At 36.5% G+C, this 21,455-nt stretch overlaps 1 long non-coding RNA gene across 1 annotated transcript in view; it reads left to right on the forward strand.

Moving 5' to 3' along the window:
* The window catches only part of LOC147579228 (uncharacterized), a 124,324-nt gene that overhangs the window by 34,825 nt on the left and 68,044 nt on the right, over positions 1-21,455 (forward strand). The window contains exon 2 of the long non-coding RNA XR_015253146.1: positions 1,423-1,448. This is a non-coding gene — a long non-coding RNA (uncharacterized LOC147579228). The remainder of the gene's footprint in view (positions 1-1,422; positions 1,449-21,455) is intronic.

Genomic DNA, 21,455 nt, shown 5'->3' on the forward strand with positions numbered 1-21,455 from the left:
AGTTTTTTCCCTCCACTCTATCATTTTTATATCTTAATCATTTGATCAAAACTCAACAGTTGAAGAGAAAGGTCCAACTATTTTTTTCTCCGTCAGTTGTAACATCCCCTGCCTGATATCCAGATATGCTTATCACTTTATACGGTGAGGTGTTTCATTGCAAACCAGAAACAAATACAAATACTATTATAGAAAAAAAAAATCTAGCATCTGGGTAGCTCAGTCAGTTAAGTGTCTGACTTCGGCTCAGATCATGATTTCACAGTTCGTGGGTTCGAGCCCCACATCGGGTTCTGTGCTGACAGCTTGGAGCCTGGAGCTGCTTCAGATTCTGTCTCCCTCTCTCTCTACCCCTCCTGCTCACGCCCTGTCTCTCTGTCTCTCAAAAGTAAATAAACATTAAAAAAATTGTGAAAATCTAGCTTTCAAAGATTTACAGATACATAAAATTAATAGAAACAATAAATGCTATCTGATTTATAAGTCTGGTATTCATTTAAGGAATCTCATAGAAGAATAAATATTTTTCCTTTGTAATATATTTGACATTTGATTCATTTGGGGCGATATGAGTCACCTATAGGGGCCTGGCAAAGACTCCAGACAGCATCCATACCTGCCACTGGCACGTTAAGCATCATTGGATCTACTGGCTCATATGGCTGAGTAGCAGAGAATCTTGCATGGTAGCCTGGACCTGTTGTAGAGCCTTTTCTTGTTCAGGCCTCATTTAAAACTGACAGCTTTGGGGCGTCTGGGTGGCTCAGTTGGTTGAGCTTCTGACTTTGGATCAGGTCATGATCTCACGTTCCATGAGTTCGAGCCTCACGTTGAGCTCTTTGCTGACAGCTTGGAGCCTGGAGCCTGCTTCAGATTCGGTGTCTCCCTCTCTCTTTGACCCTCCCCCGTTCATGCTCTGTCTCTCTCTGTCTCAAAAATAGATAAACATTAAAAAAAAATTTTTTTTAAACTGACAGCTTTTCAGGTCATTCAGTAACCAAATCTTGTTTAGAAATAATCACTCTTTGATTGCATTGCCAAAAAAAAAAATGTATGAGGACAGATTCTGATTTAAAAATGCATATAATCAGTGGTCTTGGTAATTTTCATAGAGATAATGCTTATTAATGGCAAGCTTTAATTGTCATAGTACTCATTGACTACCTCTTAATTTCTTGTTCTAAAGTTAAATACAATTCTCATTTCGCTGAACAACAAATTGAGAGTCTTGTCATATCAATGAATTCAAAATACACCTTTCTCATTTGTTTTAGATTTATATTTTAATTTATTCCTATAATAAATTTGTATTTTATAATAAAATTTTTATTTTAATTTATTATTTTATATTTTAATGATCATTATGTTTTAATGATTAATATTTCAGTGATTTGAAATTTCATTTAAAATTTCTTCTTTCAGTTGCAGCTGCTGACCCCATATAAGAGGTGAGGTTTTTTTTTTTTTTTCATTTCCTTTTTGTTAATTGAAAAATAATTGGCATACAATATTGTCTTATTTGCAGGTATACAATACGATGATTTAATATTTATATACATTACAAAATGGTCACTGCAATAAGTCTAGTCACCATCTGTCACCATACAAACTCATTAAAATATTATTGACTATATTCTCTATGCTGTACATTACATCCCTGTGTCTTACTTACTTTATAATCGGAAGATTGTACGTCTTAATCCTCTTCACTTATTTCATACATCCTGCCATCCCCTCCTCTCTGGGAACCATCAGTCTGTTCTCTTTGTATGTGAGTCTGTTTCTGTTTTGTTTGTTAATTTTTAAAAAAAATTTCACCTGTAAGTGAAGTCATACAGTATTTGTCTTTCTCTGTCTGACTTATTTTAGTTATCATAACACCCTCTAGGTTCATCCATGTTGTCACAAATGGCAAGATTTCATTATTTTTTAGGGCTGAGTAATATTCCAGTGTGTGTGTGTGTGTGTGTGTGTGTGTGTGTGTGTGTGTGTGTGTGTCTATTCAGATCCTCTGCTCATTTTTTAACTGGATTATTTGTTTTTTTGATATTGACTTTTATGAGTTCTTTATATATTTTTCATGTTAACCCCTTATCAGATATATCATTTACCAATGTTTTCTCTGATTCATTAGGTTGCCTTTTCATTGTATTGATGATTTCCTTTATTGTGCAGAGCTTTTTAGTTTGATGTAGTTCCGTTTGTTTCTTTTTGCCTTTGTTGTCCTTGTCTGATGAGACGGATCCAAAAAAATGTTGCTAAGAAAAATGTCAAAGAGCTTACTGCCTATGTTTTCTCCTAGGAGTTTTATGGTTTCTAGTCTTATATTTAATTCTTTAATCCATTTTGAGTTTATTTTTGTATATGGTATAATAAAGTCCAGTTACTTTCTTTTTCATGTAGTTGCCCAGTTTTCCCAACACCATTTATTGAAGAGACTGTCTTCTTCCCATTGTATATTTTTGCCTCTTTTGTCATAGATTAATTGACCATATAAATGTGGGTTTATTTCTGGAGTCTCTGTTCTGTTCCATTGGTCTATGTATTTTTTTTGTGCCAGAAAACAAGTTCTTAAATGGTTGATTCCATCAACGAGAATTGGAAGTAATAACTGAAGAATAATGTTGCACATTTAAGTTATTCTTTCTTTAAAATATCTACATTTTTAAGTTCTTAATTTGACCATTGGCTGTGTCATATGTCTGGAGAAACATATAATCAGAAAAGAAGAACTATTAAAATATGCATTTTATTTTTCAATTAGGTTAAGTCAGTAGAACTTTTCAATTAGTTCTATATATGCAGATGGTTTGGGTTGTGGTGATTTTTCTTTCTGAAATCTTAGTTAAAACGAGTGTGTTAATAATTTTCACTGATACTTGAGAAACTTAAGTGGATATTTTACCCCATATTACTAAATATCCTAACATCCAAAAGTTATCAGAATAATAATATCACTAATATATAAAAGGCTAAGTTAATATTGTTCATTCTGTATTGCTTTTTATAATGTATTATCCATTCATTTGTTCATTCTTTTTTTTTTTTATTCATCTATGCCTCATTTATTGCCTGCCTACATTGTTATTAACCTGAGCCAAGGAAAATATGTTATTTAAGAGAACTGACATACTTTCCCAAATTTCAGTTTCTCCTAGGCTGGTCAGATAACATATAAGATCTCCCATTAAATTTGAGTTTCAAATAAACAACAAATAACTTTTTAGTATAAATATTTCCCCAAATATTACATAGAACATATTTATTCTAAAAAAATGTTGTTTATGTAAAATTCAGATTTAACTCACTATTTTGTATTTTTATTTGCTAGTTCTGGCAGCCATCGCTGGTCTGATTATTTAGGTCATCCACAGCTTTGAGGGAAGGATAGCATCTGAGAGGCAGTCAGCACAGTGACGTCAAGTTTGGATCAAGCCATTTTCAGATTCCAGTAATGTCTTGGAGATTTTGAGTTATGGTAACTTGAGGGAAATTATTATTTTTTCATATATATCAAAAGTGAAATTAAAGATCTTTTTATAGCGTTGTTGTAATGGTAAAATGATATAAATTATAAGAAGCTCATCCCAGTGAATTCAATAAATGATGATTCTGTTATGGTGGTTTTAGGCTCATGATTTGAATCTACTGAAACACATACATATGTATCTGTATGTATATAAAAAAGCAAGCCTAAAAAATGTTTAATAATCGCATCTTTGTTTTCCTCTCTGGTTTTTCTCATGGCAAAGTTCTTGCTTGCACTCTTATTCCCCTGGAGCTTACCCCCAAACTGTATGTTAAGCTCCAATTTAACAATTTTAGTCCAACATTTTCAACTCCTTATTGGATATCTTTCAGGACTTTTTGAACAAGGATTTTAGACTCATCAGATCTATTTACCAAGCTCTAGTTACCATAATTCCCCCCAAAGAACCTATTCCTTATTAAATTTATAGCTTGTTATTCCCATTTACATATCTTCTACTCCAGTAAAACTAATCAGTCTGCAGTACATGTTCTGTCCTTCCAGAATTGTTTCATCTTTATAATTCACTTTAACTCCAACTTTTCCATTAAATGTTTCCCCATCTGCTCAGTTCGAAGTTATCTCTCCCCCCATTGAACTCCCATGTACTTTACATATGTCTTCATTATGGCTCATCATTTTGTATTACATTTATTGAACTGTTTGTGTCTCCACTCAGTCTATAAGCTCTCTATGGGACAGAATCTGTTAATTTAATCCTTTTATCCACAAAGAGGCTAACAGTATCTTTTACATTGTAGATATTTAATAGATTTTTTAAAGGTTTATTTTTTTTCATTTTAGAGAGAAGGAGAGAGAACTTGAGCAGGGGGGAAGGGCAGAGGGAGAAAGAGAGAGAGAATCTGAACATGGAGCCTGACCCAGGTCTCTATCCCACAACCCAGGGATCATGACCTGAGCCGAAATCAGGAGTCAGTCGTTCAACCATCTAACTTACCCAGGTGCCCCTTAATAGATGTTTTTTTTAGTAAACATGTAGCTATCATCAGACACTCATTTAAGAGATGCTAAATAACACAGACAATAACTGAGATGCAAGATGTGGAAACTCCAAGGTTAAAAATGAACAAATATAGGAAAGTGAACAGGAGTACTATCTGTGACACCTTTTCTTCCCTGTCTCCCCTTGGGTTGAGATAGGAAATCTGGCAATGTCTTTAATTGTGGCCACTTTTTCCACAGAGATATCTGAAGCAGAGAGAAAATTTGGAACTTTATTCTTTGGGCTTAACAGAAGCTGAGGAACTAATAATGGAGGGGAGTCCTCAGGAGAAAACCTGGATTGCATGGCACCTACAACTGCTTAAGTGGCACCTACAACTAGTAAGTGCCACCATACTGCTTTCTCAGTTGAATTTCCACCTCCTTAATTCTTTTCAATTGCTCAGGACCAATTAGTTTTGTAGATCAGGTCAGTATAACAACAAAAGACACCCGCCTGCTTTCCCCAGTGATACAGGTTTCCTTCTGTAATAGCCACCTTCTTCCTTTGCTTGGCTATTATAGATAGCTGGAAAGACAGCCTAATACTGCATACTCTGTGACTCACAGTAGGGCATGTTTGCATCATGAGCTTTATGAACCTTGCTTTCCCCACTGCTGAATTTAGAAAGTCACTCTTTATAGAGAAAAGAGAAATATCCCTTCCCAACAGGGATTACCAGTTATTGACTTAGATTTTACTTGATATTTGTGTCCTTCGGTCTCCATGGCAGCCAGCACTTTGATGTAGAACCTATAGTCAACAAAAAAACCCTTCATTTGTAGCAGAAACATTTTTTATTGAAAAACTAGAATTTTTCAAGAGTGATTCAATATTTCAACAGAAGTGTGGGTTTAAAGCAGAGCTATAAAACTATTATGCCACAGTGCAGGTAGAAATTATAAGCTATATGTTATTATTGATTAAATTTATTCCTCCCTAGTTCTAAAGTTCAAGATGATTCACTTGATGTTTGAATTGGGTTTCTAGTACACACTGGAGATAGAAGCCTTTGCATTGCTCAGCTGTCATGTTAGAGTCTTAGAATCATAACAGAATTGGGGTTGGGGGGCACCTGGGTGGCTCAGCTTGTTGAGCATCTGACTTCAGCTCAGGTCATGATCTCATGGTTCATGGGATCAAGCCCCATGTCGGGCTCTGTGCTGACAGCTCTGAGCCTGGAGCCTGCTTCAAATTCTGGATCTCCCTCTCTCTCTGTCCCTATCCCTCTCTCTCTCTCTCTCTCTCTCTCTCTTTCTCTCTCTCTCTCTCTCTCTCTTCTTTCTCTGTCTCTGTCTCTCTCTCTCAAAAAAAAAAAACATTAAAAAAAAAAAAAGAATTGGGGTTGGAGAACTCCCTTTAGAGTTCATACAACCATCTTATCTTGGGTTAGGTTACAGTTATAGACACCAGGCCCCAGAAACACTAAGAGAAACACTGGCCCAAAAGTGAATTGTTGAAATAAGTCTAGGATTGACCTAACTTCCAGTGTTGAAAGAACTTCCACTATGGCCTCAGCTGCCATCTGACCTTTGGAGAACATCCTAGTTGAGCATACGTATGTTATTTTAGCCATCAGGTACTGCCATTTCTTTTGGTTAAATGGGGCTTGAGCCATATTTGTATTGGGGTTGAGTGTTGTCACTCACCATGACAAGTGTGCTGTTGTATTGTTCATGAGCAAATGCCAGAGACATTGTTGTCGATATAATCCCTTTCCAAGTTGTAAAACTGGAGGCTTTTTCCCATGTGTTTGTGATGACCCACTCACCACAATGATAGGTGGTAGAAATGGCCTTCTGATACATTGCAGATAGCTCTGTCTTCATGGAAGTAACCTCATTAACACTGGCGGAATCTTTTGGCTTACTTAGGCTTATAATTCAGGAACGTGTACTCTTGTGCTGTTGTGAAGAATAACGTTCAAAGGTTACATACGGTTCCTGCTCTGAAAAGGCTAATTTTACCATGGGATAGGATTAAGGAAGCTTCAAGATGAATGAGGATGAATAATGTGCTTTTGTAGCATGGAGGATGGAAAAAAGGATTAACTGTGAAAAGCGGATCAAGAATGCCTTCAGCATGGTGGAGGTTTTGAAGCTTGGAGATGCTTAAGTTTGAAAATGATTTCAAAAGGGTTAAAGGAGCTCATTTCAGCTCATGCTGAAGCGGATCAAGAATGCCTTCAGCATGGTGGAGGTTTTGAAGCTTGGAGATGCTTAAGTTTGAAAATGATTTCAAAAGGGTTAAAGGAGCTCATTTCAGTTTGGGGAAATATTCCATAAGCAAAAAGTTGCACATTTTTTTGAGAAAAGGGCAGTAAAACCACTGTGGCAAGTAGAGGGAGGAATTGTAAAAGTAATTTTATAACACCCATACATACACACAATACATACATTCTCTATATCAGCTCACATACACGAGAGAAGTGGAGTGGTTGGACTAACCTGTAGTGGCTCATAAGAAGTGGTTGTTCAATTTTCAGGATTTTTCTGAGCCAGTTGTGAAACACAGCTATCATTAAAAGTTATACAAACTTATAATGAGATGAACTATATAAAGAACAAAGGTTGTGTATATTCAAGATGTATCAGTTCCTAATGATTTTACTACATCTACTTCTGAAGTTATTTGTATCTGTTATGTCTCTATAACGGAGGAAACACTGTGTGATGGTATGGTACCGTGCATCTCTTCCCAACTCCATTTTCAGTGATATCATGTTGGTAGCTTAAAATCTGCCCCCTGTGGGAGTATTTACACCACGGAAATTGGCAAAGCTAAAATCAGGGCTTGATTTATTGCTTTGTTGATCTAAGAATGTAATGGATAAAATGTTACTAATGCAGATTAAATGTAAAAGCGTGTTGTGTCTGTATCTACTATTGTGTGGTGAACAGCACAAAAATTGAGGGAATATTCTCCCAGTTTTTGAAAACCATAGTTCAGTTCAGCAAAGAAGCTAATGAAATGAGTGGAATTCCAACATGCATTACCGTTTCACTTTTTTCTTACCTTTAACAAAAATGAAATTATATGTATATCCAAATGCAGACATGGATAGTAATCAACTGTTTATTTGTAATTTGAGTTAGTCAAATCAAGGACGAATCACAAATATAGGCTACCTCTGAAATCAAGATTTTAGCAAGAGTCAACAAAAGCATTATTTGAGAATCAAATGGCCATAAAGAATTTACAAACAAATTGTACAACTTATTATTTACAAACTGTGTATTTTATCCTTTGTATCATAGAATTTAAAATAAGCTATATATATTTATGTATGCATTTTTATTTTGGAGAGCTAGTTAAACATTCACCAGTACATTACTGGCAAAGAGAGTGAATTAGAAGAATTATGTGCTTTTCATTTAAATAGCAACCTTTCAGCTTTTGTACGGGTCAGCCAAACATATCAAATACTGGCAGAAATTTCTCTCAAGATACGGTTTTAAGTCATTCATTTATATGTACAGAATATTTAGACTGGCTTATTAAAGACAAAAAAATTTCATTTATTTTATGAAATAATACATGGAGTCAGATTGTTTTAATAAGATTCATGTTCGTATTTAGAAATTGATTTTTCTTTGTGAGGTGTAGATGACTCTTCAGTAAAGAAATGGAGCCTTGCAAATGGAAACAATATACTATCTCAGGGTTTTTTGGTCATACTTGTGCAAATTTTGGGGAGAGGTCTTTGGAAGCATTTGTTGAATTTTGGTAAGAGAGTATAATTTCTTAAACATTGTTTTATCTTTCATGAAATTACCAGTAGAGCGGATGAGGCAGACAGGGACCATAAAACACTTTTTTTTTTTTTTTTACAGAAAATACATTTTTAAGGAAAAATTTAAATACATACAACATGAGGCAGAATAGCACAATGATGCCACTACCTTCCCATCATCCATCCTTAACAATTATAAAACTCATAGACAATATTGTTGCTTCTCTACCCTACCTTCTATATTAGAACAGTTTGCATAGCAAACCATGGATCTCTTCTACCATCTTACCAGAGCATAATGGAGCATTTTCAAAGTTGGGATGCTTGATAAAAATAAAATAATCTTAAAATGCTTTCTGATATATCTCCATTAAAAAAAAGCGAATGTAAAATTATATAGCTTAGCAAAAAATTTTTACAGTTCTTTGGATTTCAGAATCCTAGCATTTAAAGGAAATAAAGAATAGAGCACTCTAATTTCTTAGGTGCTCCATCCCTACTTAAGAGTCCAATACTGCTTATTTTCCATTTATAAATGTTTTCATGTCACCTTTTAGGCAAAAGATTAATACTGGCGTATCTCATTTTATTGAGCTTTGCTATACTGTGATTTACAAACTGAAGGTTTGTAGCAACCCTGTGTTTAGCAAGTCTATTGGTATCATTTTTCCAAGAGCATTTACCTGCTTGATGTTGGTGTCTCATTTTGGTACTTCTGGCAATATTTGAAACTTTTTCATTATTGTTATATTTGTTGTGGTGATCAGTGATCTTTGATATTACCATTGTAACACCATAATTGTTTTCGGTGCCATAAACCACACCCTTATACAGCAGCAATTTCAATTAGGCCAATTAATAACCTTAAAATGGCCTCTAAGTGCTCACGTGAAAGAAAGAGTCACACAGCTTTCTCTTTAAATCAAAAGCTGGAAATGATTAAGCTTCATCAGGAATGCATGTTGAAAGCTACAACAGACCAAAAGCTGGGCATCTTGCAGCAAATAGTTAGCCAACTTGTGAATGCAAAGGAAGTTCTTGAAGGAAATTAAAAGTGCTACTCCAGTGAACATGTGAATGATAAGAAAGCAAAATAGCCTTATTGCTGATATGGAGTGGTCTGGATTGAAGATCAAACCAGCCACAACATTCCCCAGAGTGAAAGCCTAATCCAGAGCAAGGCCCTAACTCCTGTCCATTTCATCAAGGCTGAGAGAGATGACGAGGAAAAGTTATATGGTAGCAGAGGTTGGTTCATGAAGTTTAAGGAAAGAAGCCATCTCCATAACATAAAAGTACAAGGTGAAGCTACAAGTTATCCAGTAGGTATGGTTAAGATAATTAATGAAGGTGGCTACACTAAGCAACACATTTTTTTTTAATATATGAAATTTATTGTCAAATTGGTTTCCATACAACACCCAGTGCTCATCCCAAAATGTGCCCTCCTCAATACCCATCACCCACCCTCTCCTCCCTCCCACCCCCCATCAACCCTTAGTTTGTTCTCAGTTCTCAACAGTCTCTTATGCTTTGGCTCTCTCCCACTCTAACCCCTTTTTTTTTTTTCCTTCCCCTCCCCCATGGGTTTCTGTTAAGTTTCTCAGGATCCACATAAGAGTGAAACCATATGGTATCTGTCTTTCTCTGTATGGCTTATTTCACTTAGCATCACACTCTCCACTTCCATCCAAGCAACGCATTTTTAATGTAGATGAATCAACAGCCTTCTGTGGGAAGAAGATGCCATATAGGTTGAGAGAAGTCCATGCCTGGCTTTGAAGCTTCACTGCCTGACTCTCTTAGGAGTTTAATACATCTGGAGACTTGAAGTTGAAGCCAGTGCTCATGGACTATTCCAAAAATCCTAGGACCCCTAAAAATTTTATTCAATCTATTCTGCCTGTGCTCTATCCATGGAACAAGTCCTGGATAACAGAGCATCTGTTTACCACATGGTACTGAATATTTTAAGCCCACCATTGAAACCTGCTGAGAACAAAAGATTTCTTTCAGAATATTACTGCTCGTTGATAATGCACCTGGGTACCCAAGAGCTCAGATGGAGCTGCCCACTAACACAACACCCATTCTGCAGCCATGTATCACAGTAATTTTTAATTTCAAGAATTATTACTTAAGAAATACTTTTTATAAGGCTATTGCTGCCGTAGTTAGGGGTTCCTCTGATGGATCTGGGCAAAGAATATCGAAAATCTTCTGGAAAGGATCCACCATTGTCAATGTCACTAAGAACATTCATGATTCATGAAAGAGGTCAAAGTATGAACAGGAGTTTGGAAGAAGTTGATTCCAACCTTCATGGTTGACTTTAAAGGGTTTAGAGTTTTAGTGGAGGAAGTAACTGCAGATGTGAAAATAGCAAGAGCACTAGAATTAGAAGCAGAATCTAAAGATGTGACCGAATTGCTTGCAATCTCATGATAAAACTTCCACAGACAAGGAATTGCTTCTTATGGGTGAATAAAGAAAGTGGTTTCTTGAGATGAAAACTGCCCCTGGTGAAATGCTGTGAAGATTTTGGAAATGATGACAGGGATTTAAAATATTACATCAACTTAGTTGATAAAACAGTGTCAGGGTTTGAAAAGACGGATTCCAATTTTTTATAATTTTTTTTAATGTTTATTTGTTTTTAAGAGAGAGAGAGAGAGAGAGATAGAGCATGAGCGGGGGAAGGGCAGAGAGAGGGGGAGACACAGAATCTAGAGCAGGCTCCAGGCTCTGAGCCATCAGCACAGAGCCAGACGTGGGGCTTGAACTTTTTTTGATTGGGTATTGAGGAAAAATATCAATACATGAAGCAAATGGAATGATATGTACTCAAACACAGTGAGAACTTACTTGTTTGAGGAAGGTTTCTCTGACCCCATACCCTTGGAATTAACCTGGAATTCATACTTTTTCTGTATATTCCCAAGACACATCTCCTTCCTTGCTTTTAAATAAGGTTGTGATCTCTGAGAGTTAAGGCACCTTTTTTTTTTTTATTCATCTAGGTATGTGCCATGAATGTTAAAGGATGGGAAGGTGAGTGACTAGTGTTGGAGGATTTATTCATTGTGCCAATAAATGATTATCAGTCATTCTCCCTATATAGCTTGACTTGCTCATTCTAGTTCTATTCTGTTTTCCTGGATGCAGTGCTGATTCTTAGCAGCAAATACGTCCTTGAAATGGATGAAATTCTCTAGCATACACACTGGAACCATGGCTTCTCCTGAGTGAGAGGACTGGATTTTGGAAAGCAACAAAGACTATGGAAGTGGCAGCTCAGTAATTGGATCCAGGAGGCACACGTCCTCATCCCCATCACTTTGGATTTCCCTTTTCTCTTAAGCGATCCTATAGATCACTGGTTCTCAAGTGTCATCCCTGGGCCAGTAGCATTACTATCACCTGAGAGCTTGTTGGAAATGCAAATTCTCAGACCGTTTCTCAGACCCATGTAATCAGAAGCTCTGGGGATAGGACCTAACAATTAGTCTTTTAACAAACCAAGTGATCTGACAGATGCTAAAGTTGAGAGCCGTGGTACCATGTTCCAAAAAGTCTACCATGTCCAAATAGGTTTGAGTAATGCTACAAGTTTATATCTCATTGAAAATCTGCAGAGTTCATTAGCAAGTTAAAGACCAATCATTCTGTAGTAGGAAGCCTGATTAGCCTAGCATTTCTATTTGCTAACATTATTTGGCACAGAAACCATAAAGGAGTTTGACATTACCTAGCTCTCCTGGAGTGAGGTATGGCTGGGTTCATCCAGTGAAATATTGGTGGGAGTAGTATGTACCACTCACAGGCCTGGTCCCCCACTACCTTCTACAGAAGATCTTCCTTGCTTTTTTCCCTTTGGCCAATGCCTTGAACAGTTTTGGAAGCCACATGTTGAAGACAGTATTATCTCTATAAGCTGGGTCTTCAAATGAGATCCCATCCCATCACCCCATTGGAATTGCCTTGGATTCTTTGAATGAGAAATACGTTTCTGTTACGTTTGAGCTGTAAGTGGAGAAATTCCATCTGTAATAGTAGTTGCCAAGGAGATGTAAAATTAACTTCTGTGCTTCATTGCCACTGGTTCTAACTTGATAAAAGATGATGAACTCTTAGAGGGGAGACTCTTACTGGGCCCAAGGACTCTTTCCTGATCCATAAGCAATGGATCTTATTTTAACCAACTGCATACAGACTTACAGATTTATTCTTTCCTATCTAGAATGTTAGCTTTCATGCTTAATTACTTATAGTTATCATGAATGCCCTTTTCTAGAGCTCAAAACTTCCTGATTTTTCTTCCTGAATGAAGTAACTATTGAGCAAATTTCTTCACTAGCGTGTAATTACTTGCCTAGTAAGTTAACAGACTCGACTTTGGGTATATTTATTTTATTTTATTTTATTTTTTATTTATTTTTTTTTTTAAATTTTTTTTTTTCAACGTTTTTTATTTATTTTTTTGGGACAGAGAGAGACAGAGCATGAACAGGGGAGGGGCAGAGAGAGAGGGAGACACAGAATCGGAAACAGGCTCCAGGCTCCGAGCCATCAGCCCAGAGCCTGATGCGGGGCTCGAACTCACGGACCGCGAGATCGTGACCTGGCTGAAGTCGGACGCTCAACCGACTGCGCCACCCAGGCGCCCCGGGTATATTTATTTTAAATCAGCTTGTTTATTTATAGTTCTGGAGATCTTTGTTTTATTCTTTGATGAAGCCATCATACAATTTTGGATTGATTTGTTACAAAGTCTAATACAGAAACCTATTATCATCTCATCAAAATGTACAAAAGAAACACTGCTCTAGCTATCGCAACCTTTACATATGTGATTGGGGTAGGGTGGCAGATAGAAAACTAGGTTTGAGTTCTTGCTTTATTATTAATGACTTTGAATAAGTTACTTAACGTTTCTGAGCCTTTATTTTCTTTCTTATAAAAAGAGATAATACTGCTTCATTGGCTCATGATGAGGATTAAGAGTTTGACATGCTAGGAGCCAAACATAGTAACTAGTGCTGGAGGTGCTCCAAGTACTCATCTCTCTGATTATTTGTTGAAAAAGAATTTTTTGAATCAAGGCTGGTCTTCTCAAACTTGACTGACCTAAGCAGTTACTTTAGGACTGGTTGTGTCTCAAGATTCATTTTTTTTTTTAAGTTTATTTATTTTGGGTGGGGAGGAACAGAGAGAGAGGGAGTGAGAGAATCCCAAGCAGGGTCTGCACTTTCAGCATGAAGCCCCATGCGGGGCTCAAATCCATGAACCATGAAATGATGACCCGAGCTGAAATCAAGTCAGACACTTAACAGACTGAGTCACCCAGGCCCCCCCTTAAGATTCATATTGAGATTCACATTATTACTGTTTTGGCAGTTGGTATATTTATTGAATGATTATTTTTTTCCAGTCATCTTGTAAAAATGGCGAATTCTGTCCCATTTACTCTGATACGTGAATTTGATGAACATGACTTTATTATTTAAGCAAGCTATGTATTTTATTGGATGTAGATTTTTCAGCAATTAGTCACCAATGGTTGTGTATTTAGTAGAGAGCTTTGTAATGGAACCTTACTTTTCAAATTCCACTCTTAACAAGGGCAAATATGGCATACATGTCTGTTTATTCACCCGGCAACATTACTCTTTTCTTCCTTGTGAAGAGAACTCCATTTTGTTTGAGTGGTAGTGTGCCAGTCTCATGCCTCCTTGCCAGGGACCAAGATGGGTTAGTGCCTCACCCTGTTTTAGCCCAGAATCTGTAGAGGAAGCTTACTAAGTACTTCTGAGAAAGATTTTTTTTCCCCCAGTAAAGGGATAAGCTATGTAAGGAAAAGCCCATTTGCCCTTGCTTTGTCCTTCCTCCCTGGGATGCTGTGATTTGCGGACATTTTATCTTCACCTTCAGTAGCCATTTTGCCACTGAAGCACATAGCCAGCAAGATTAAAAGCAGCAGAATGGAAAAATACAAAGAACCAATGTTTCCCTAAGCCATGGAATCACTTCCAGAACCAATAACCTCCAGATCTCTCATAAACAATAAAGGTGCTTGTACTTCTAGCCATCTTTGATCAATTTTCTCTCTCTTGGTGCAAAAGCAATACAATCTAACTGCATACAGCACGGATAATGGAAAATGTGTTTATAAAAGGTGCCAAGAATTTAATGCCAGGAGACATTTTGCTTAAGTGTATTTGTATTTAATCAGCCATGGTAAAATTTTTGGAAATTCCACTAATGTTTTCTAGTGGTCTGCACTCAGACCATACAGCCATGCTCTTTCATTTTCTACTAACAGTTGGTATTCAAATAGACGCTTTCTGTTTTTGGAATTGATACTGGATCTCATTTGAGTAGATATTTAAATGATAATAAACTCTCAAGTAATATCTTATATAGGTGTTGCAGACATTTGATAGCTCTTCTATTTTATACATGCCCGAGAGAGATTTTATTTTTTTTTTTATTTTTTATTTTTTCAACGTTTATTTATTTTTGGGACAGAGAGAGACAGAGCATGAACGGGGGAGGGGCAGAGAGAGAGGGAGACACAGAATCGGAAACAGGCTCCAGGCTCTGAGCCATCAGCCCAGAGCCTGATGCGGGGCTCGAACTCAGGGACCGCGAGATCGTGACCTGGCTGAAGTCGGATGCTTAACCGACTGCGCCACCCAGGCACCCCCCCGAGAGAGATTTTAATATGCATGTGGTCTTCTCTTGAACAGCAAGACTGAGTGATATAATTGCCTTGTAAAAATGTAAAAAGAAAGCAAATTTATATGTTAATTTCACCTTTTCCCCATCTATAATTTTTATTAATTAGAACACAGAAATTTAAAATCATTTAAGGGTTTGCATTTCATTTTGAAAAGGAGACTTTGCAGTAAAACATCTGAATGAAGGTAGCAACATATTAAAAATTTTATAATTTTCTTCCCTTTAAAAACAACATATTAGACCTCTAACTAGGATAACCAAGGGAAAAAAAGAGAAGATACAAATTATAATATCATAAATGAAAGAGACCCATTATTACTGATCCCATCAGCATTAAAAGGATGATAAAGGAATATTAGGAACAACTCTAGGCCCACAGGCTTGATAACTTAGATGAAATGGACCAATTTCTGGAAAATAACACGAGACTAGGGAAAATAGCAGTCACTTGAATATACCTATGTCTTCAGAGGCACACAGTAATTCAGTAGTTTGTCCCTACTTTAATATTTGGTGCCTGACCAGCAAGGTTGCCATGGTCACACATTTGTGTTAACATAACATTTGAATTTATGAAGTGAATAGAACTGGCCTCATGTAATTTATTTCTTTTGTAGGTTTTCTTAACCTGTGCTTGACAGAGTTTTGCATGGTTGAGTATGTGGCATTGTGTAAACATATAAGATGAATATAATTTTATATGCAATTTATAAGCAACCCCATGAAATCCTTTGGGAGAAAAGCATTAACATTACTGTATAGTCAAACATCAGTAAATTCCTGGACACCAGAGATGTTGGGATTAGTAAGTATTTAGTGTTAGTAGATCAATCACTTAGTTAACATGTGAATAATAGAGAAGTTAAAACAGAGTGAGTTAGTGTTACTATTTGTACTTAGATTATTTTTTTCCCATCACCACTATCCATGTCTTCTTTTGACCTTTTTGACTGTTGAAGGAGTCCTTCCTTTTTGCATGTTTTGTGGCATCACATCTAAAAGTATTGTACAGCATTGCACAGATAGAAATATATCTATGGAATTTGAATTTAAATTGTCTTCATGCTGCTAAAATGTCTCATTATATTAAAGCACAGAGAAAGGAGGAACACTTTGAAAATTCACAAATTGTGTTCTAGCCCTTGAGTCTCGTTAATCTTTCCCCTAGTCTACTGAGCTATAATTGACATATAACATTGTGTAAGATGTATGATGTGACCATTTGGTACATGTGTATATTGCAAAATTATTACCACAATAGGATTACTTAATACTTCCATCACCTCACATAGTTACCTGTGTGTGTGTGGTGAGAACTTTCAAGATCTACTCTCTTAGCAACTTTCAAGTACACAACACAGTATGGTTACCTATAGTCATCATGGTGTACATCAGATCTCTAGAACTTAATCATCTTGTAACTGGAAGTTTGTGCCACCTTTATACATTTGCCCAATACCTTGCCCCTGGAAACTATCAATTTACTATCTCTTTCTGTAAGTTTGATTTTTTTTAGGTACCGTATACAAGTGAGAGCGTATAGTATTTGTTTTTCTGTCAGACTTATTTCCCTTGGCATAATGCCCTCAAGATTCACTCATGTTGTCACAAATGATACGATTTCCTTTTTTATGGGTGAATAATATTCTGTTGTGTGTGTATATATATATATATATATATATATATATATACATTTTCTTTTACATTCATCCATTGATGGACACATGGGTTTTTTCCATGCCTTGGCTATTGTAATAAGGCTTCAATGAACGTGAGAATGCAGGTATCTCTTTGAGCTCCTGATTTCATTTCATATATATAACACATATATATGTATATGTATATAATATATGTATATGCAAAGAAATGAAATCTATCTATCTATGCAAAGAAATGAAATCTATATATATAAATCCAGAAGTGGGATTCCTGGGTCACATGGTAGATCTATGTTTAATTTTTTGAGGAACCTCCAAACTGTATTCCATGGTGGCCGCACCCATTTATGCTCCCACCAACAGTGTACTGGGGTACCCTTTTCTTCACATCTTTGCCAGCACTTATCTTTTCTTGTCTTTTCCTGATAGCCATTCTAACAAGTGTGAGGTGAGATCTCATTGCAGTTTTGATTTACATTTTCTTGATGATTAGTGATGTTGAGGATCTTTTCATGTGGCTATTGGCCATGTGTATATTTTCTTTTGAAAAATGTCTGTTCGGGTCCTTTACCCATTTAAAAATTGGATTATTTTCCTTTTGCTATTGTAGGATCTCTTTATATATTTTGGATATTATTCCCTTATTAGATATATGATTTACAAATACTTTCTCCTATTCTATAGGTTCCTTTTTCTTTTCTTTTCTTTTCTTTTCTTTTCTTTTCTTTTCTTTTCTTTTCTTTTCTTTTCTTTTCTTTTCTTGCTCTGCAGAAGCTTTTCGGTTTGGTACAGTCCCACTTGCTTATTTTTACTTTTGTTTCTTATGCTTTTGGTGTCATATACAAAAAAATCCTTACAGAGACCAATGTCAAGGAGGTTTTTCTCTGTGTTATTCTTGGAATTTTACAGTTTCACGTCTTATCTTTAAGTCTTTAATCCATTTCAAGTTAATTTTTGTGAGTGGGTGTAAACTAGGGGTTCAATTTCATTCTGTTGGATGTTATTATCCAGTTTTCTCAACACCATTTATTGAAGAAGACACCTTTCTCCATCGAGTATTCTTGGCTCCTTTGACAAATATTAGTTGACTGTATTTGCATGGATTTATATCTGGGCTCTAGATTCTGTTCCACTGGTCTATGTGTTGATTTTTATGCCAATTCTGTACTGTTTTGATTACTGTAGCTTTGTAGTATATTTTGAAATCAGGAAATGTCATACTTTCAGGTTTATTCTTCTTTCTCAAGATTGCTTGGGCTGTTTGGGATCTTTTGTGGTTCCATACAAATTTTAGGATTGTTTTTCTATTTCAGTGAAAAATGCCATTGGAATTTTGATAGGTACTGCATTGAATACATAGATGACTTTGGGTAGTATGGACATCTTTTTTTTTTTTTTAAATTTTTTTTTTCAACGTTTTTTATTTATTTTTTGGGACAGAGAGAGACAGAGCATGAACGGGGAAGGGGCAGAGAGAGGGAGACACAGAATCGGAAACAGGCTCCAGGCTCTGAGCATTCAGCCCAGAGCCCGACGCGGGGCTCGAACTCACGGACGGCGAGATCGTGACCTGGCTGAAGTCAGACGCTTAACCGACTGCGCCACCCAGGCGCCCCGGACATCTTAACAGTATTAATTCTTCAAATCCATGAACACAGAATATCTTCATTTATTAGTGCCTTCTTCAGTTTCTTTCATTAATGTTTTGTTGTTTGCAGCACGCAGATCTTTCACCTCCTTAGTGAAATTTTGTGTATAGTAAGGTTCTGTATGTTGTGTATATTTGTATATGTTGTAGTGAGTCACTTACCCAATTTAGTATCAGAGACCATGCTTGCTTCTACATTAAAGTTGGAAGGGGAATAGATGATTTTCACGATTCTGGAATGAGTAGATTAACAGTGATACTACAACTTTGCATGAACAACAGAACAGGAGATAACCAACAGAATGGGTTGATCAAGAAGAGTTTGGGGAAAGAAAATGAGTTTAATTTTGAATATACTTTGTTAGAACAGTGATTTTAAAGTGTGGTCTCTCTTGGGGCGCCTGGGTGGCGCAGTCGGTTAAGTGTCCGACTTCAGCCAGGTCACGATCTCGCGGTCCGTGAGTTCGAGCCCCGCGTTGGGCTCTGGGCTGATGGCTCAGAGCCTGGAGCCTGTTTCCGATTCTGTGTCTCCCTCTCTCTCTGCCCCTCGCCCGTTCATGCTCTGTCTCTCTCTGTCCCAAAAATAAATAAACGTTGAAAAAAAAATTTAAAAAAAAATAAATAAATACAAAAAAAATAAAGTGTGGTCTCTGGACAAGCAGCATCAGCATCACCAGGAACTTTTTGGACACAGATTCTTGGTCCCATAATAGACCTACTGACTCAAATTCTGGGGATGAGCTCAGCAATCTCAGTTTTAACAAGCCCTCCAGGTGATTCTGAGACACTCTCAAGTTGAGCACCACTGAATTAGAAGAATATATTGCTCATCGCTATATACACATTTTTAGTAGTTTGGTGGAAAGAAAGGTTTAGAGCACTGGAGCAGGCTCATGTGGGAGATTTTGGAGTAATCAGCCCATGGGAATCCATAGAGATTGGTGAGGATGTCTGGAAACAGTATCTAGGATGAGAAGAACAGAGTACCAACAGAAGGTAGCAAGAACTTCCCCAGCACAAAAACATTAAAGGAAGATGATGGTGAAGTTATTTTTACATGAGGGCTGGACAGTGATGCAGAATTTCTGTCTGGTTTCCCTAGTCTTAATTGCAGCCTTACCTTCTATACCCTAGAATCTAGGAAACTACAAATAAAGTAGTAGTGACATGAAAATATTTGTATGGGAAGGTTTTTTTTTTTTTTCCCATTCTGGAAAACTAGATATGCGAAATACATTATGGTTTGTACAGGGAGAAAGAAACTGTTCTAGATTTTTATTTCCTTGGTTTTATCCACATGATGAACCATTTATTGTTTTAGATCTACTTTTCAAGCCTAGTTTTGTTGGTTTGTTTTGTTTCTATGGTAATGTTTCAAAGCCTCTTGAATCTGAACTATTTTTTATTACTTTTCTAAAACTCTCAAGCCAATAAATAGACGCAGTAGAAGACAACTGTGAAGAAGTGGTATTAATTATGTCTTGATCATTCTCCACTCACATTTCTTGTGTTCAGTCTCTAGCCATTCAGTATGCTCATTACGCTTGAGTTCCTCATATACTCAGACTACATTTTAATCATGTTACGTAGAAGAGCATTTATGTTTTCAAAAATGTATGTTTTTACAAATATGTATACAATATAAATATTCTGGATTATTCCAATGACATGACCGAGCATGTTCTATTGCTATTTGTGTCAGTGTTTTTAAAAATTTTAATTTTCATAGGAATCACATGGAGATAATATGAAAATGCAGATTCTTCATTTCTAACAAACTCCTAGATAATTCTGATCCTGAGTCCATGTACCACACTTCGAGTAGCAAAGCTTCAGATAATGTATGTTGAGATGCATCAATTTAATGGGATAGTCTGAATCCATTAAAGGGAATGAGGCCAGAAATGAAGAAATCTGCAAGATATGCTGTTTAAATGAAAAAAGCGGGGTGCCTGGGTGGCTCAATTGGTTAAGCGTTCGACTTCAGCTCAGGTCATGATCTCATAGTTCGTGAGTTCAAGCACCGCATCAGCTCTGTGCTGACAGCTCAGAATCTGGAGCCTGCTTCATATTCTGTGTCTCCCTCTCCCTCTCTTTCACTGCTGCTCACACTCTGTCTCTGTCTCTCTCAAAAATAAATAAACATTAAAAAAAATTAAATGAAAAAAGCAAAGTGAAGAATTGTATATCTTATGATTCCACTTGCATGTTTTCAAGGAAGTGTATTTATATAAAGAATATTTCTGAAAGAGTGTCTAAGAGACTTAACTAGAGATCATATTTGAGGAGGGGCAGTGAGGATCTGGGGTATGAGGGATGCTTTCTTTTATGGAATATAACCACATTTATTTTTGTTATAATCAAGAAATATTTAAAATACACAGAGGTGTGTAGAGCATATTATAAAGAAAATGAACATGTTATATTTAAAAAGGATTTGGGGGGGCATATTTGTTTCAGATTTTTTCCCTTTAGCATATATCATATTGAAACAACTGCACGTGCTTCTTAACAACCCTTTTAATCCCAATCCTGAGGTACCAGTCTCCTTAGATTGGTATGAGTTTTTCCCATCCACATTTTTATAGGTTCATTGCATAGGGAACTTTAAAGTATCTGTTGGTTTTGTTTTAAAATTTTACATAAATGGGGTCATGTATTTATTTTTGAATTATTTTCCGTGTGAGTTACAGCTTTTTCAATAAAAACTTTAATAAAAGGAACAAAATCACAATCAACAAAATAGGACTCTCAAAATGATGTGCTGTAGCTCTATTGTAGGAAGTGCACTGGATCAGGAACCAGAGGTACAACCTTAAGGTAAGTTGCCACTAGGCACGTTATGACATTGGGTGAGTCACTAGATCTCTCTAGACCACAGGTTTCTAATATGTGATCTAGCTGCTCCCAGGTCCCTTTAGCGGTCCAGTTATGAAATATTCCAATACATACTTTCTCTACTCTCACTTTATAATTGACTAAGCCCTCAAACTGTCATTCAGATTCCAGGAAGCCAGTTGGGTGCTGATTTGGCTTCAAGGATTGTAGATTTTGACTGAAGCTCTCACCTCTGGTTAGGTGACAGTCAGACAGCAAATAGAGGATACAAATGTGAGTGACAAAGCTGCCTGACAAAAGTGTTG

The sequence above is a fragment of the Puma concolor genome, chromosome B4, assembly GCF_028749965.1.
Source record: "Puma concolor isolate L17-30 chromosome B4, mPumCon1.1.hap2, whole genome shotgun sequence".
Taxonomy (NCBI): Eukaryota; Metazoa; Chordata; class Mammalia; order Carnivora; family Felidae; genus Puma; species Puma concolor.